Below are 17,928 nucleotides of genomic sequence, written 5' to 3'. Positions count from 1 at the left end.
GTCCTTTTGATTCCCAGAACCACGCTCTAACCACTAGGCAACATTGCTCCCATAACTCCAAACATATCATTACATTAACTAAATGAGGTTTTGTAGTAGGATTTGGGTATTTTCAATAGTCTGGAAAAAAATAGGTTATTCTGCTGAGTGGCCATGAGTTTTCAACTTTATGGAAGCATTTGTCCAATTTAGGTTTTACAGCCTTCTTTTTGTTAATAAGAATCTTGACACTGGATAACTCCTTCTGAAAATCTCTGCAAACCTGTAAACTCCTCTCTCCATTGGTCTTCTTCGTCTATCACTTTTCTTCTTCTATCACATTTATAAGTTCATCATCCACCTTGTTAAAAATTGATGCAAGATTCCTTAATACCCAAATCTCATCTGGTGAAGACTACAATTTACTTAATCTATTTTTTGATTATTATTGCTAATACTAATTATATGGATACTAATAATATTAATAATAATGGTATTTGTTAATCATACTATATGCCAAGCACTGCTGTAAGTGCTGGGGTAGACAGAAACTAATTAGGTTGGACACAGTCCACATCCCACATGGGGCTCAGTCTGAATCCCCATTTTACAGATACGGTAATGGAGGCACAGAAAAATGAAGTGACTTTTGCCCAAGATCACAAAGCAGACAAGTGGCAGGCCTGGAACTTGAACTCAGGTCCTCCTAACTCCTAGACCTGTGCATTATCTTGCCATAGTGGATTTAGACTGTCAAAGATCTCTGAGATCCTCACTAGACAATTCCTCAATGGGCTGCAATTAACTCACTGACATTTGCATCATCCATCATCCACTTCTAAATTAAACGGCCTCTGACGTTCATGGGTCTCTGATCAGCCTTAAATACCTAACAGAAACTGTGGGCAGTGAGCTTCTTCTAGAGCTACTGACTTAATTGTGATCACTTAATTTCTCTCCAAGAGGTGAGGAAGCAGCGAGGGATTTCCCTACTTTAGGGCTGGTTTGGAACATCAGGTTGATCAAGGTTTTGTGAGGAATAAAAGCATCGAACAATATAGTTGGATCCCTGAGCTACGGTTTATTCTGGGGTGACATCAACTCGGGACAAATTTTCAAATACAGACTATATTCTCCCATGTTGTCAGTCGCCCAGTCAATCGTATCGAGTACTTACTATGTGCAGAGCACTGTCCTAAGTGCTTGGGAAAGCACTTAACAATATAATCGACCCATTCCCTGACCTGAATGAGCTTACACTCTATGTATCCTGGGATGGCTGCAACCTGGCTATACACACTCTACTGAGATTTCACCAGCATGAGATAGCTATAGAAGCTAAGTCTCTCCAGAAGCATTACATGAAATAATAATAATGGCATTTATTAAGTGCTTACTATGTGCAAAGCACTATGCTAAGTGCTGGGGAGGTTACAAGGTGATCAGGTTGTCCCACAGCGGGCTCACAGTCTTAATCCCCATTTTACAAATGAGGCAACTAAGGCACAGAGAAGTTAGGTGACTTGCCCAAAGTCACACAGCTGACAATTGGCAGAGCTGGGATTTGAACCCATGACCTCTGACTCCAAAGCCCATGCTCTTTCCACTGAGCCACGCTGCTTCTCTGATAATAGGATACAACATTAATCATTTTTCAGATGCATATTAATTTGTCTTGGATTTCTTACATTCATTTATAAGTGCATAATAAAATTAAAATGTCATATATAGACTATGTATTATATTTATGCATTATATATATTCAATCAATCGTATTTATTGAGCACTTACTGTGTGCAGAGCACTGTACTAAGCGCTTGGGAAGTTGGCAACATATACAGTCCCTACCCAACAGTGGGCTCACAGTCTAAAATATTTAAGTGTTGGTTCATGAACCTAAACAATCTGTGTTATGCAAATAGTACTGATATTTAAAATATTTAATGTGTAACCTTTAGGAAAAGTAAAGCTTCTTAATTTTTCTCCCAATGAATACAGTGTCAAAAAATCTGGCTTCTTATATTTTTCTTGGCTTAAACGAAAGCTTATGTTGGTATTTGCTGCAAATAAAGCTTGTTTACAATGTAGCACGAAATAAGTACAGAAAGACTAATTGTAAGCACTCTAAATCCAAGATTTTGCTCTGGAGGATGCTCAAATTATTAAACCATTTAATTTAAACCATTTAATTTAAACCATTTAACCAAAGAGAGGCATAGCCTCCAACAGAAATAAAGGAGGTTACTATTCTCTTCTACAATTGTACCCAATTTTCTTCATTCATAAGGTTCATAAGAGTATGTTATGCAGCTTAGGAAGCAATTAACTTTATATACAACAAATACAATTAAATATAGAAAATAGGTTACATAATATGGTAAAACCTCTATCCATTGTTAAACCATATATAATATTTTGTGAGTCAGTTATACATTGCTAACTTTATTTGTTAATGTTAAATTGAATCTGACTGGAAAATATCTGGACTAACAATGTTTTCCTCCTAGACAATTTGATTTTCTAACGGAAAATCATCAGTTCAAACAGGAGCTCCACTTGGAATTACTATACCACAATCTTTGTCTTATACACTCTATTCTTCATATTTTTATAACAAAAAAAGATCAGATACCATGAGTCACTGCCTTTCCACAAAAGAGTGATTACATACTACTATTTTAAATCTCCTTGCAGAGCATAAGGTAGGTTTAACTGAAATGTTATCTAAATTTGAAAAGAAAAAAGAATAAGTACAGCAGTCTGTTCGGAAATTATCATTTTTAACCCTACAGACCAGTAGGACTCTTACTAGCCCCCTTAAAGTTAAGTAAGACCATATTTCAGCGTCTACTCTTCTATATATTCTTTAAATATTACTTCATTACTAACATGATTTTCCCTCATCCACTGTTAACATACAAGAAGTTAAAGAAAATGTTATTGATAATGACAGTCATCTAACTGGCCTACACCAACACAAAACTACCCAAATATGTCCACTAAACTTACAAGGCAACGCACAGTTCACTGAATGGGAAACCAGGTTAAGTTTTGTCCGTATAGAATATTCAAGACATTCAGGGGCAGATAATCCAGTTGTATGGATAACCCATCATCTTTGTCTCTTTCTTGTTTTCTGTCCTAACTCTTTACCTTTGGGGCATGTCTGGTGACTGGGACTTCATCAGGAGGTACTCAAGGGAAAAAGAGAGGAGATAAATTAAAATCGATCAGCTCTTTGGCAGTGCTGAGAAAAGGCTTCAGGAAGGAAAAATATAAGTTACTGAGAGAACCGAAGTTAGGGATTGGACATGGTTTCAAGTATATATGTTTTTTTTTTCCTGGCCCCCTTTAGTACAATAGTGCTTTTTTAATGGTAGTCTGTTAAGCATTTATAACATGCCAAGCACTGTACTAAGCACTGGAGTAGATACAAGATAATCAAGTTGGACACAGTCCCTTGTCCCAAATATAGGTCACGGACAAGGTCACAGAGCAGGTACCTGGCAGATTTGGGATTAGTACCCAGGACTTCTGATTACCAGGTCTGTGCTATTTCCACTCAGTGATGCTGCTTCTCTAGTTGAATGAATGGGTTAAAGAGTGAATTTAGAGGAGAGCATTTCCTTCTCTGCCTGCACAAGATCATGCAACCAGTATGAAAGCTACTAGTTGGCCTGACAAAATACCGTCCAATTCACTACTGAGCAGGCATCAAACTTGTTTTCTACTTCATTCTGAAGATATCTCTTTTGAAGTTAGAATTTGGCAAATGCCAAGATGATTAGCTGTATAAAGACTTCAAGGAATGATTCTAAAATGTAAAGTGCAGTCCACTTAGCAACTATGTCATCAGCCTAATTTCATCCTTTGTAGAAGTATCCATTTTCCAGAGGTGAAAAATAAATATTCTCTTCACAGTTTTCATACTTATCTTTCTTGTGAACAGGACAGCAAACCCATTTATACCTCGGTCTTAAAATTAGAGGGCTTTTAAAAGGACACACAGTTAGTGAAACCATAAAAAACCCAATTCCCCCTTTAAGCTCAGGGAGTAAAAGAATGTACAACATTTGGCTGCAAAGAAAAGCAGAGTTGGCTTCTAATCCTTTCTAGATCCTCCCCTTCATCTGAGCATAAACTGTAAGTACCGTAAGGGGGCCCAGATCTCTGACCTTTTTCTTATTCGACAGCCCGCCACTCTCCCCAGCTTCAAAACCCTTCTAAAATCACATCTCCTCCGATAGGCCTTCTCCAACTAAGCCCTTGTTTCTGCTATCTGTCCTCTCCCCTCTGTTTCGCCTATACACTTGGCTGTGTACCCTTTAAGCACTTTCATAATCACTCCTGCCCTTGGTACTTGGGTAAATTTTCTTATATTCTATTTCCATGTCTGTCTCTCCTCCCTGCAGACAGTAAACTCAGGGATCACATCTACCAACTCTGTTGTACTGTACTTTCCCAATAGTTCAGTACAGTGATCTGCACACAATGAAGCACTCAATAAATGCCATTTTTAATGGCATTTGTTAAGCATTTACTATGTGCCAGGCACCACACTAAGCACTGGGGTAGATACAAGCTAATTAGGTTGGACACAATCCCTGTCCCACATGTGTGTCAGCCACTTCCTTCCCAACCCATTAACACTGGATTGCAAGTTCTTTGGGAGTTAGGGAACATGTCTAATTCTCATCTGTCTATTTTTCTTGGTACTTAGTAGGCACTCAGTAAGCACTATCGATTGATGACAATAATTCCTATTTTATTTCAACATTTCACTGCGTTATCCTGAAAAGTTAAGAGAAGTAAGCTTTATAAATAACAAATACTTACACTGCGATAAAAGCTTGAAAAAATTTCCCTTCCAGCTGTGAGCTCCTTGAAAGAAAACCGAAAGAAAAAAAGGTCATGTTTTCCTTGACATCATTTTTTGTGGAGCACCTAATGTAATAAAAGTGGCAGACTTCCTTCGAGAACAATCAATCCCTTCTCTGTAGCAAAGAACAACTGTCAAAGATTAGTTTAACTATTTATCTGGAATGCAACTCCTGATAATGTTTGTCAATTGATTGTTAAACTCAATAACAAATTCTAAAGGAACACACTTTAGGACTTTTGTAACAATAAACCTGCAAATGAGGAGACATGGGGACTGGGTTTTGATGTTTGATATAGAGGTAGATGGGTAACCACTGGAGGTTCCTGAGGACTGGGGAAACATCGACTGCACGTTTTTATAGAAAAAGGACCCTGGAAGCAGAGTGAAGTATGGACTGGAGTGGGGAGAGACAGGAGGCAGGGGGCTCAGCAAGGAGTCTTTATTACTGAATCAGGGTGGGATAGGGTAAGTGTTTGGATTAACGTGGTAGCAGTTTGGATGGAGAGGAAAGGAAGGACTGTAGTGATGTTGTGGAAGTTGACAGGATTTGGTGACAGATAGAAGGTCAATGCCAAGGTAACCGGCTTGTGAGACAAGGAAGATGGTGGTACTGTCTAGAGTGATAGGAAAGTCGAGGAGAACAGGTCGTGGGTAGGTGGGAAGATGGGGAGTTTTGCATTGGACATGTTAAATTTGAAGTGTCAGTGGGACATCGAAGTAGATATGTCCTGAAGGCAGGAGGAAATGCAAGATTGCAAAGGAGACAGCTCAGGGCTGGAAATGTAGATTTGGAAGTCAACCACCTAGAGATGGCAGTTGAAGCCATTCATTCATTTGAGAATGTAACGTATGCAAAGCACTGTACTACATGCTTGGGAGAGTACAATATAACAACAGACACATTTCTGCACACAACAAGCTCGTAGTGTAGAGCGGGAGACAAGCCATGAGAGTGAATGAGTTCTCCAGGGGAGTGGGTGTAGATGGACAGTATAAGGGGGCCCAGAACTGAGACTTGAGGGACTCCCACAATTAGGGGGAGGAAGGCAGAGGTGGAGCCCACCAGAGAGATTGAGAATGAGCAGCCAGACAGACATGAGGAGGACCAGGAATAAACATCTGGCTAATGTCAAGAAATTCATAGAAAGAACAGCTTTTCTTCATTAAACTCTTAAATAGATCTGAGATTCAAATTCACAAAAAGCAAACACCCCTCCAACCAAATCCAGAAAACAGAAAACCAGATCCAATTTGTAACATTAGTCCAAAGACTTGCCATGCTAAAAACATCCGTGCACCTGCTTTTTCATGATCTGATAACTGAAATCATTTTGTGTGAATATCTTAGAGAGAGAACGACAGGCTTGTATATTCCACAATGGGTTGTATAGTTCGTATGTGTCACTAGTTTAAGGAGAAAAAAAATACTATGTGCAAATACGGATTATAGTACTGTACTAAGGAAAGATTCTTAAATACTTTATGACATATACAAGTTCATTTTAACAGTTATTCTGTGTATGCCAAACATTTATTTTGACAACTAAAATTTAAAATTGCATATAGGAGTACTGACTTATCAAAAAGGTAGGAAGGCTGAAGAAATACTTGTTAATTCTTTCAAAGATAGAGCTCACGCTTATACTGTTGCTTTTAAAATAGCACAACTCACCCTTGTCCTCTTCCCATATTTGTTCTTAGTAAAAGCAAGAATTTAGAGAACTTAAAAATGCATCATTCAAATGTAGTTTTTAGAACTTTCAGGTTACCTCATAGTATCCCTATTTTACAGATAAACACCTGAAGCACAGAGTGATAAAGTGATTTCTCAAGTTACCTAGAACCCAATTTGTGTACCACAGGCTGGTCCTCAGGACAATTCCAGCTGGTATGAACTACAATCATTTGATACCAGTTGAAATCCCCCATAAATGACAGTGCCTCAGAATTGAACTTTTTCTGACTGAGAATGCCCATTTGTCGCGGAGAGCAGAAGCATCATAAGTCTTGCTTGTTCCACAGAAGATGTCAGCCCTGTCCTAGTCCAAACCGTTATTAGACTCTGCATGTCTAAACTTTGGAAAACCTGCTCTTTAGTGACCACACAAAATGTGAACTGCAACACTTAAGAATATGAAATCTGTCCTTCAAAAAAGAGCACAGTTGGTATTTGCAAGGAAGAGTTTCTACAAGGTAAATATTATGATGCTGATTTTTGCTGGACAGAATCCAACTAAAACCTATAAATTGGACTTTCTTTTCTTTGCAGTCCAAAGGTGGAGTAGTTCTTGAGAAAAAGGAATCGATACTAGTGGCAAACCCTTTACAATACCCATTTATTGTTTTCTTTACATTTCCAATATATGTCTCCGTGTTTTATTTTTGTAGCTCTAGAGCCACCAATAAATATTTTAAGGAACTTTCCATACATAAGCGCTAAATAAATCATAAATAATAGGAGGAACCTTTTATACAAACATTTGTATTGCCTCATTACAGTGAATTGTTTGGTGAGTTTTTTAAGTGCATTAACATAAACTACTTTTCTGTCACCAACTGTATATCGATCAAAGTCACTAAAGCAATGTGATGCCAAATCCTTATTTACACAATTATGTGGGCAAAATGGTAAACTCAGTACAATAATATTGATTTATCTTTCTATTCACTTTGTTACAAACAGGAAAGTGTCATTTTGATTGGTGACTGGAGAAGTTTTATAGGAGACCAGTAATGCATTCAACACTCAATTCAGTTGTTTTTGGTGTAATACCTTTCATTATATGAGCTTGAGACAATTATTTTATTCAGTTTCATTCCAAAGATTTGGTTTTCCCCTGCATTTCCTATTGTTTAGAAAGAAGGGGGGAAAATATTATAAGAAAATGGGATTATCTTTCTATTCTGGAGAAAGAAAACACTAATTTAACAGGGTCATAAAGTTTCCTTAAAGTTAGACTACTCGTTGGGACTCCTATTCTTCATAAATACCAAGAAAAAGTACTGAGATTATTCACTGCACAATTTACCTCTTTACTAGAACTAGTATTCTTGTTCACACAAGACAGAACTTATGAAGAGGACAGATTTATCCTATCATGGGATGGCTTCTTCTGAAAAATGAATTAGCAATTTCATCTTTGAAAACCAACTTAGATTACACCTTAACACTTTAATTATAGTTTGAGAAATGGACTGTTTGCAGAAAGTCACACCATATCCACAACTTATGTTCTATGATAGAAAACAGCATCTTGGAAAATAATCTAACAGAAAGATTAATCTGTGAGGACTTCCTGATGGAGTGAAACATCATCCATATTAATTGAAGCAATACAACAAAGTTTGTTTTGGATCAAAAATTAAAACTACTTTTGAAAGTCTAGAAATACTTGGAAATCTTGTTAGAAGTGCAGGATCTAAAGCTCCTTTGGAAGTTTAACATTAGGAGAAATTCGACCCTTTCAGACATTGATTATAGCTGTAGAAAACTGTTGGCATAAAAGGGTATAATTCATTTGATTTGGGAGAGGCCAAAAATGACATCAGCCTTGGGTGTGTTTTTCCCCCCATGAATTTGCTAATAGAGACATTCTATTAGAAGGTTCAAATAGAGGCATTCTAATTAGAAGGTTCAAATTACTTAGGACAGTTTCTACAACCTGCAAACTGGCCGTTACAAGTACTCTTTAAAAGATATAGGCACTTGATGCATTAAGTGGGGAACATTTAGATCAGACTGGCTCTCTTCACATTCTAATACTTGGTTTCAAATATTCAGATACTTGCAGCTGAATGAGCTGATCTTACATGGAAAGAAAGACCTTTTTATTATTTTTTTTCTTGGAAGTTCAGTGAGACAATTGTCTGGAGCCACTGGTGAAGCTTTCTAAAACATGTTTGCGTTCTTTTTTCCTTTTTATTGTTTCTATCATCATGTGGGGCCAAGTAAAATTTTGAAGATGAAATAGAAATCAGATTTACTTATGTTCACTCACTCAATGAGTGACATTTTTTTGAGTGTCTACTGTGTGCGGAGCACTGTACTAACTGCTTGGGAGAGTACAACAGAGTTCGTAGATCTGTTCCCTGTCTCCAAGGAGTTTAGTCCAGTGAGGAAGATGTATTAAAATAAATTACAGATGCACATACATAAGTGTGTGGGGCTGAGTGTGGGTAGAATATCGAGTACTTAAAGGGTACACACAGATCCAAGTGCTTAGGTGACGTAGAAGGGAGAGGGCATGGAGAAATGACAAAGACCTCTTGAGGAGATGTGATTTTAACAGGGCTTTGAAGGAGGGGAGAGTTGTTTTCTGAAGGGACTGGCCAAAAGAGTGTGGATAACAGCACAAACCATCTGCACTGATGAAGCACAATTTTAGCCTAAGTTCTACTGAGGGTGGGCTGCCTCATACCTGCATGCTCAAAAATCTTGCACAAATAGGCAGTCTGGGATATTTGGCCACCCGATCGCCAAACAGGCAGCCGGACTGCTTGGCAGGACTATCAGCCCTATTTAGGAGAGCACCGCTCAATCTGTATAGGACAGATGATTTAAAAAAAAAAGGTGTCTCTAAAAACTGCCTGCCTCACCCAAACCCAGCCCATCAGTAACCTGATGGTGAACTGAATATCTGTGGTGCCAATGCTAATAGGACAAAAAAAAAGGCTCGTCACTACACAAAAAGGTCACAAGGGACAGCTTTTGAAGTGATCAATATGGTCAAGACTGTGGAACCTGAATTGTCCTATCCAGCCACACATGCACTTCTCTTAGTGGTGTCTTCTTGGAATACGAAGGACAACTGTTTGAAATTCTTCTGTGTGTATGTATATGTGTGTACACACATACACACACACACACACACACACAAACGCCCCCCCCCCCCACAATACCTTCAAACATTTAGCAGCATTAAACTGAAACCATGCAATTTGCTACACCATAGCTAGATTATGGGAGGATTGTGTAGACTCTGGATTATGGGAAGGATCGTAGACTCTTATTTCCCAGTGGGTGTTAAAAATCTCATCAGTCTGGAATGGTTTTAGTTATGAGGGATGGAATGAATGAGAAGCAGCGTGGCTCAGTGCAAAAGAGCCCGGGCTTTGGAGTCAGAGGTCATGGGTTCAAATCCCGGCTCCACCAATTGTCAGCTGTGTGACTTTGGGCAAGTCACTTCTCTGAGCCTCAGGTCCCTCATCTGTAAAATGGGGATGAAGACTCTGAGCCCCCCGTGGGACAACCTGCTCACCTTGTAACCTCCCCAGTGCTTAGAACAGTGCTCTGTACGTAGTAAGTGCTTCATAAATACCATCATTATTATTATGACCTCTTAAGGGTCTTTCCAGGGCTAATGGACTGATTTTTGTATTCTCACATGCAAAACCATCAAACTGATCTAGATTTAAAATGGGAACTGTGAAAAGTCATCCACAAATTATTCATGCATCATAACTGTAATTGCAATATTGAATGATTGCATTAACAGGAAAATATCTGTTTTTCAACCTTTGCTTAGAGTAAACTCCAGATACCACATAATTCAAAAGACATTGAAGATCATTTAAAAAAAATTCAAGACATAATTTTTTCAACACGAGTATCTTTTTAACATTTCACATTTGGATATCAAAATTAAAAACTGGAATAGGTTAAAAAAAATGAATTTAGTGGACTTAGACCCCTGACAAGTTGACACTCACCTATGTTAAAACCCAACACAACGATAAAATCCAGTGCTCGTAAGTTACTCTGGTCAAGGCTGAAATCAATTATCAAAAATGGCAGAATTGACCCAGAATTAGCCCAGCCCCTCTGATTTCCCTACTGTAAAGCTGCATTTGTAGGGAGCTAAACGCCTTAGCTGCAGCTACACATGTCATTCAGATACCTAAAAATTAACCCCAAAACCTGTTTAAATGACTTATCAGTCTCCCTCTGGTTAAAGTATGCTTATACAATCAGATCGTTACACCTTCATTATCCTGATGTTTTGAAGTATCAACAGAGGAATTCTGAGAATACTATAAAACATCTAAGAATATCCTCTTAAGGGTTTTTAATAAAGCACCAGTTATATTTACTTGTTCAAACCACTTTTGCCAACATACTAAACTTCAATAAAGTAGTACAATGATGCAGCTTTTTAAACAATAGTTTAACTTTTTCTGCTCTCTCTCTCTCTCTATATATGGTTAATACATATCTATGTATATATATATATATATATATATATATATATATATATATTTATAAAACTACTGGCTTCCTGGCGGAAATCACACAATTTGCAAATTTTAACTACGATTGGAGGGAGAGTCCAACATTTTAAAAATTTCCCTCATCTCATCAAAATGAAGGCAGGCAGACAGATTGGCTATTCCCAGCTTATCACACCGAAAATTTTTGCTTTAAGTTGACTGAAAACTACATTAAAAGTTTCTCCAAGTGGCAGTACTAGCAATGTCGAACCGAGAAAATTGCATATGAAAGTCTAGCAGCCAGGCTGTCATCTGCTGTACGTTCTATACAAGATGATTGTAAGAACAAACACCCACTGTCAGCACATTAACACCATCAAGGATTTTAAATTATTGTGATTAAAAATCACAGGAATTAAAATATTTTAAACTTAAAATAGAGTAATGAAATGGAGGAAAAAAATGACCATGCTAAGAAGCAAACGTAGCAGCGCTACACAGAATACTGCAATGGTTTCTCCGCTTTGGGATGAGCTCCTATTAGAGAACATTGAGAAAGCAAAATAGAGTAAAAATCAAAAACCATTTGCTGGGCTTAACAGCCTTCATGGGCACTGGTGTGATTATTTCCCGTACACCTGTTTACCCTCCGGTTTCATTGTCTCTGCTGAAGAGTTTACCAAAACTAACAGCAATCAAGTACACTAACAATCAGCTAGCTTGTTTTTTTTTGTTTTGGTTTTAATCTGGGGAAGCTACTCCTCCCATCAAATTGTCCACCGTTCAATCAGAAGACGCTTACAATTAATTTAGAACAGTGCTTGGCACATAATGAGCACTTAATACATGCCATTATTACTTGTTTCGATGTCCGTCACCCAGACTGCCATCCCCTTGTGGGCAGGGATTGTCCTTTCATTCATTCATTCATTCATTCAATCGTATTTATTGAGCGCTTACTGACTACTGTACTAAGCGCTTGGGAAGTACAAATAGGCAACATATAGAGACGGTCCCTACCAAACAACGGGTTCACAGTCTAGAAAGGGGAGACAGACAGCAAAACAAAACAAGTAGACAGGTGTCAATACCATCAGAATAAATAGAATTATAGCTATGTACACATCGTCAATAAAATACAGTAATATGTACAAATAAAATAATAATAATAATAATGATGGCATTTATTAAGCGCTTACTATGTGCAAAGCACTGTTCTAAGCGCTGGGGAGGTTACAAGGTGATCAGGTTGTCCCATGGGGGGCTCACAGTCTTAATGCCCATTTTTACAGATGAGGTAACTGAGGCTCAGAGAAGTTAAGTGACTTGCCCAAGGTCACACAGCAGACTTGTGGTGGAGTCGGGATTCGAACCCATGAACTCTGACTCCAAAGTCTGGGCTCTTTCCACTGAGCTACGCTGCTAAATAGAGTCCTTTATTGCTGTACTGTACTTTGCAAGCGCTTAGTACAGTGCTCTGTGCACAGGAAGCGCTCAATAAATACGATTGAATGAATGAAGATTCTTATGATCAGACAAGGTCAGACCATTAATATAATAAGCTTTTCGGTGACCAAAGTGCCGACGGGTGAGAAGGAAGCCTCATAACTCGATCATGATGATGATGGTACTTGTTAAGCACTTACTATGTGCCAAGCACTGTTCTAAGCGCTGAGGTAGATAGAAGGTAATCAGGTTGTCCCACGTGGGGCTCACAGTCTTCATCCCCATTTTACAGATGAGGTCACCGCGGCACAGAGAAGTGAAGTGACTTTCCCATGGTCACACAGCTGACAAGTGGCGGAGCCGGGATTAGAACCCACGACCTCTGACTCCCAAGCCCTGGCTCTTACCACCAAGCCACGCTGCTTCTTTACAACCCACCGATCACCCATCCACTGAAAACGTCTAGCTCAGAGTCAGGACTGTATCCCAACTGCTTCTTCTGTGCCTCTTGTACAGATTTACTACTCTATTTTACTTGTACATATTTACTATTCTATTTATTTTATTTTGTTAATATGTTTTGTTTTGTTGTCTGTCTGCCCCTTCTAGACTGTGGGCCCGCTGTTGGGTAGGGACCGTCTCTATATGTTGACAACTTGTACTTCCCAAGCGCTTAGTACACTGCTCTGCACACAGTAAGCGCTCAATAAATACGACTGAATGAATGAAGTGACTCTGTGCCTCAGTTACCTCATCTGTAAAATGGGGTTGAAGACTGTGAGCCCCACGTGGGACAACCTGATTACCTTCTATCTACGCCAGCGCTTAGAACAGTGCAAGGCACATAGTAAGCGCTTAACAAATACCACCATTATTATTCTTCCAGGAGATTGGATTCAGCTATTTTTTTTAAGGGGGGGGGTCCCCTTTTTTTTCCCTTCTTTAATATAGTTAAAAGTTTGGGAACATTGCACAACTGCCCTGTGTGGGCAGGGATTGCCTCTATTGCCGAACTGCACTTTGCAAGCGCTCAGTCCAGTGCTCTGCACCATAGGAAGCGCTCCATAAGTAGGAGAAGCAGCGTGGCTCAGTGGAAAAGAGCCTGGGCTCTGGAGTCAGAGGTCATGGGTTCGAATCCCGGCTCCACCCCATGTCTTCTGTGTGACCTTGGGCAAGTCACTTCACTTCTCTGGGCCTCAGTTACCTCATCTGTAAAATGGGGATTAAGACTGTGAGCCCCCCCCGTGGGACAACCTGATCGACTTGTATCCCTCCCAGCGCTTAGAACAGTGCTTTGCACATAGTAAGCGCTTAATAAATGCCATTATTATTATTATTATTCTCTGAGCATCAGTTCCCTCATCTGGAAAATGGGGATGAAGACTGTGAGCCCCACGTGGGACAACCTGATCACCTTGTATTCCCCCTGCCAGCACTTAGAACAGTGCTCTGTGCATAGTAAGCGCTTAACAAATGCCATCATTATTATTATTATTATTCTCTGTGCCTCAGTTCCCTCATCTGTAAAATGACTCCTCGTCTGTAAAAAGCCCGGGCTTTGGAGTCAGAGGTCATGGGTTCAAATCCCAGCTCCACCAACTGTCAGCTGTGTGACTCTGGGAAAGTCACTTCACTTCTCTGAGCGTCAGGTCCCTCATCTGGAAAATGGGGATGAAGACTGTGAGCCGCCCGTGGGACAACCTCATCACCTTGTAACCTCCCCAGCACTTAGTACAGGGCTTTGCACACAGTAAGCGCGTAACAAACGCCATTATTATTATTATTATTATTATTATTCTAATTATTATTATTATTATTATTATTTTTCTCTGAGCCTCAGCTCCCTCATCTGGAAAATGGGGATGAAGACTGTGAGCCCCACGTGGGACAACCTCATCACCTTGTATTCCCCCCCAGCGTTTAGAACAGTGCTCTGCACATAGCAAGCGCTTAACAAATGCCATCATTATTATTATTATTCTCTAAGCCTCAGTTCCCTCAACTGGAAAATGGGGGTGAAGACTGTGAGCCCCACGTGGGGCAACCTGATCCCCTTGTATTCCCCCCAGCGCTTGGAACAGTGCTCTGCACATAGCAAGCGCTTAACAAATGCCATCATTATTATTATTCTTCTCTGAGCCTCAGTTCCTTCATCTGGAAAATGGGGATGAAGACTGTGAGCCCCACGTGGGACAACCCCATCACCTTGTATTCCCCCAGCGCTTAGAACAGTGCTCTGCACATAGTAAGCGCTTAACAAATGCCATCATTATTATTATTATTCTCTGAGCCTCAGTTCCCTCATCTGGAAAATGGGGATGAAGACTGTGAGCCCCACGTGGGACAACCTCATCACCTTGTATTCCCCCCCCCCCCCACACCGCCACCAGCGCTTAGAACAGTGCTCTCTGCACCTAGCAAGCGCTTAACAAATGCCATCATTATTATTATTATTCTGAGCCTCAGTTCCCTCATCTGTAAAATGACTCCTCATTGTAAATAGCCCGGGCTTTGGAGTCCGAGGTCATGGGTTCGAATCCAGACTCCACCAACAGTCAGCTGTGTGACTCTGGGGAAAGTCACTTCACTTCTCTGAGCCTCAGGTCCCTCATCTGGAAAATGGGGATGAAGACTGTGAGCCCCACGTGGGACAACCTCATCACCTTGTATCCCCCCCCCCCGCCTAGCGCTTAGAACAGTGCTTTCTGCACATAGCAAGTGCTTAACAAATGCCATCATTATTATTATTATTCTCTGAGCCTTAGTTCCCTCATTTGCAAAATGACTCCTCATCTGTAAATAGCCCGGGCTTTGGAGTCCGAGGTCATGGGTTCGAATCCCGCTCCACCAACTGTCAGCTGTGTGACTCTGGGGAAAGTCACTTCACTTCTCTGAGCCTCAGGTCCCTCATCTGGAAAATGGGGATGAAGACTGTGAGCCGCCCGTGGGACAACCTCATCACCTTGTATTCCCCCCCAGCGCTTAGAACAGTGCTCTGCACATAGCAAGCGCTTAACAAATGCCATCATTATTATTATTATTCTGAGCCTCAGTTCCCTCATCTGTAAAATGACTCCTCATTGTAAATAGCCCGGGCTTTGGAGTCCGAGGTCATGGGTTCGAATCCAGACTCCACCAACAGTCAGCTGTGTGACTCTGGGGAAAGTCACTTCACTTCTCTGAGCCTCAGGTCCCTCATCTGGAAAATGGGGATGAAGACTGTGAGCCCCACGTGGGACAACCTCGTCACCTTGTATCCCCCCCCGCCTAGCGCTTAGAACAGTGCTTTCTGCACATAGCAAGTGCTTAACAAATGCCATCATTATTATTATTATTCTCTGAGCCTTAGTTCCCTCATTTGCAAAATGACTCCTCATCTGTAAGTAGCCCGGGCTTTGGAGTCCCAGGTCATGGGTTCGAATCCCGGCTCCACCAACTGTCAGCTGTGTGACTCTGGGGAAAGTCACTTCACTTCTCTGAGCCTCAGGTCCCTCATCTGGAAAATGGGGATGAAGACTGTGAGCCGCCCGTGGGACAACCTCATCATCTTGTTGCCTCCCCAGCGCTCAGAACAGGGCTTTGCACAAAGTAAGCGCTTAACAAATGCCATCATCATCATCATCATCATTATTATTATTATTTTTCTGTGAGCCTCAGTTCCCTCACCTGGAAAACGGGGATGAAGACTGTGAGCCGCCCGTGGGACAACCTCATCACCTTGTAACCAACCCCAGCGCTCCGAACAGCGCTTTGCACATAGCAAGCGCTTCACAAATGCCATCACTATTATTATTATTCTCTGAGCCTCAGTTCCCTCATCTGGAAAATGGGGATGAAGGCTGCGAGCCCCCCGTGGGACAACCTCATCACCTTGTAACCTCCCCAGCGCTCAGAACAGCGCTCTGCACACAATAAGCGCTTAACAAATGCCATCATCATCATTGTTATTATTTTTCTCTGAGCCTCAGTTCCCTCACCTGGAAAATGGGGATGAAGGCTGTGAGCCCCCACGTGGGACAACCTCATCACCCTCACCCAATACCGTTATTATCATTAACAAATGCCATCTCCCCCTTCTAGACTGTGAGCCCACTGTTGGGGAGGGACCGTCTCTATAGGGTGCCAACTTGGACTTCCCAAGCGCTCAGTACAGTGCTCTGCACATAGTAAGCGCTCAATAAATACGATTGACTGATTGATTAACGGATGCCCTCGTTATCCCCTTCCACCTCCTCCTCCTCCTCTTCCACCAGCGCCTCCCGCTCGTCTCCCGGGGCGCTCAATCCATCCACCCATCCATCAGTCAGTCGTATCGATTGAGCGCTTACCGTGTGCAGAGCACTGTACTAAGCGCTTGGGAAGTCCAAGTTGGCAACATCTAGAGACGGTCCCTACCCAACGGCGGGCTCACGGTCTAGAAGGGGGAGACGGAGAACCAAACCAAACCTACTACCAAAATCAAATAAATGGAATAGATCCGTACAAGTAAGATAAATCAATAAATAGAGTAATAAATATGCACAAATATCTATCCAGGTGCTGCGGGGAAGGGAAGGAGGTAAGATGGGGGGGGGGGGATGGAGAGGGGGAGAGAGCTCACCCGCGGGTCGGGCCGGGTCCGGCGGGCATCTGCGGCTGGACTCCGGCTGCTGATGTCGCCGGTGCCAATGCCCGGGTCCCGGGCATCACTTCGTCCCCTCCTCCTGCTGGCTCTGCTCCGTCCACTACTGCTGCTGCTGCTGCTGCTGCTGATGATGATGATGATGATGCTGCTGGGGCTGTGCCCGGGCACCGGAGCGGGTTGGGCAGTGCCAGGGGCGGCGGTGGGTGGGTGGCACCGGCCCGGGCAGCGGGCGGAGCACCCTCCGCTCGCAGAGCGCCCCCCCCCCCGCGTGATTGACAGCCGCCCCCAGCCAATCGCAGCCGCCGCCCGCCGCGGCGCGGGACCAATCGGCGCGCGCGAGGCGGGCTGCTCCCGCCGGCGGCTGCAACGCCGCCGGAGGGCCGGGAGGGGGCGGGCTCCCGCTGGGGACGTCGGCGACGGGGCACGGGGGGCACGGGGGGCACGGGGGGCACGGGGGGCACGGGGGGGGGGGGTGGGGGAGGTGGGACGGCGTCCTCGGGCGCTGGGGGGCGCTGTCGCCGACCGACCCGCCGCGGGGGCCTCTCGCGGGCGACGCCGCTAGGGGGCGCCACGCTGGGAGTGCCATTCTTGCATTCATTCATCCGTATTTATTTATTTATTTATTCATTCATCCGTATTTATTTATTTATTCATTCATTCATTTGTATTCATTCGTATTCATACATTCATTCATATTCATTCATTCATTCGCATTCATTCGTATTCATTCATTCGCACTTATTCATTTATTCATTCGTCAATTCATTCACATGTATTCATTCATTCATGA

The 17,928-nt window shown here is 42.0% G+C and overlaps 1 protein-coding gene across 3 annotated transcripts in view; it reads right to left on the bottom strand.

The window, feature by feature from the left end:
- B3GALT1 (beta-1,3-galactosyltransferase 1) overlaps positions 1-17,263 on the bottom strand; it is a 354,820-nt gene extending 337,557 nt beyond the window's left edge. For all 3 annotated transcript variants that reach the window (XM_038751644.1, XM_038751646.1, XM_038751643.1), the window contains exon 1: positions 17,115-17,263. The gene's annotated coding sequence lies outside the window, so the exon portion shown is untranslated. The remainder of the gene's footprint in view (positions 1-17,114) is intronic.
- Positions 17,264-17,928: the final 665 nt, after the last annotated feature.

This window comes from Tachyglossus aculeatus, chromosome 9, assembly GCF_015852505.1.
Source record: "Tachyglossus aculeatus isolate mTacAcu1 chromosome 9, mTacAcu1.pri, whole genome shotgun sequence".
Lineage (NCBI taxonomy): Eukaryota > Metazoa > Chordata > Mammalia > Monotremata > Tachyglossidae > Tachyglossus > Tachyglossus aculeatus.
The sequence above is the reverse complement of the archived record's forward strand: the minus strand, read 5'-3'. Positions and strand labels throughout refer to the sequence as shown.